Raw genomic sequence first — 1,602 nt, 5'->3', positions numbered from 1 at the left:
TCTTGAAGTTCCTTGGTCCTATACTTACGGGGGTTGTAAAAGAAGTGTCAAAGTGGTAGATACAAGAGAGTTGTAGTTACATGTTGATTTTATACTATTTCCAAGTGAAAAAAAAAAAAGTTTATCTCGAGTTATTGCCATTGCAGACATGGAGTAAAAATGAAAAGAATAAGGGGTAACAGAATATGACACCACAAAAAGGATGTTATGGATATGATTGTTCTGTTGTTTAATTCCATTTTGAGTTACATGGAAAATGCAAACAAGTGAGCATCAGAGCAAAACGGTAAGCAAAACACAAAATTCAATTTGCACCTGTGGATGCAGAGGACATCAAAGTGCCTGCAATGAATCGATGTTGAATTCAAAACACTGGTCAGATGGATTACATTTTCTGCCTCTCTGTATTTGGCTAAATGCAGGGAGATTTTGTCATTAGATTCCATCATTCATTTAAATGCAGGTATGGTATTAATCTTTATTATGAAAGAACAAGTTTTAAGAACTAGATATGTAGATACACTGAAAAGTCTCATTATTCAGTGTTGCAAGTTGGGGTAACGAACCATTAAAGGTTAACGTGGATGGTGTATTCCAGAAAGAGCTTTGAAAACGCTTGGACTGAAAGGAGACATAATCACATGTTCAGTGCTGGTCTTCTGACAATCAGCTGTTCATATTTTTTCCCAGTTTTAGTAAGGTTATTTATTACACTGATTTTGGGGTAGCTTCCACATAGTAGATGTCCGAATTTAACGATATATTTTTTATTCACCTTTTTTTTAGCACAGGTTTTAGTTACTAGGATTTTAGTATTACCAGTATGTACAGGTATTTATTTTCTATACATCGGAGGAGGACCCTGGTTGCATGCTGAACAGAAAATACGAAGGCAGTGGCGTGCCTACAAAGGTGAAACGAAACACGGCCACAGCGAGAAGGGAATTAGAAGAAGAAAAAAAAACACGTTTCAAGTCAGACGAGATTCCTTATCAGATTTTAAAACCTTTTCCAGCTATTCAGTGTGGCTGTTTCCTTTCACAGACTGCGTGTTTCGGATCCTCCTCCTCAGCCGTGTGAGAGCGAGCCAGCGAAACTGCCCTTACTGTAGTTTTATTTCTCCCGAGTTTCAGTTCGTTTGGAAATCTTTCAAGGAGTTTCAGAAGAAAATGTACCCAAATCAGTTTTATTTTTGCGCAGAAAGTAGAGCCTGTTTGGAAAAGGAGTCACTCATTTTCGCTGCAATCACGAGGAGAGAAAGCTCTTGAGAAGATAAGTGAGAACTTTTTCAACACCATGCAACTTAATTGAAGAGTGCACGGTCTCCATTGGAATTTTCGAACTTCGATTAGAGAAAAATAAAACGATAAGAGTAATCCATACCGTTAAAGAATTTTGTATGTAATCCTTTTTTTATTTTATTTTTTACATTTCCTAAAGGAAACTGAAAAAATCCCCCCAGATTGGCAGAACCTGCGTAGGTGCCGCATATAAGAACCTGATTGAAGAGCATTTCTCAGCAGCTCTTGCCGAGTTGATTTGCATTAGTTCCATAAGCGACCGAACACCGCCCGCGACGTCGCATGGGCGGGGGCGCGGGCG

This window comes from Penaeus monodon, chromosome 34 (assembly GCF_015228065.2).
Source record: "Penaeus monodon isolate SGIC_2016 chromosome 34, NSTDA_Pmon_1, whole genome shotgun sequence".
NCBI lineage: Eukaryota > Metazoa > Arthropoda > Malacostraca > Decapoda > Penaeidae > Penaeus > Penaeus monodon.
This window is presented reverse-complemented; position numbering follows the sequence as displayed.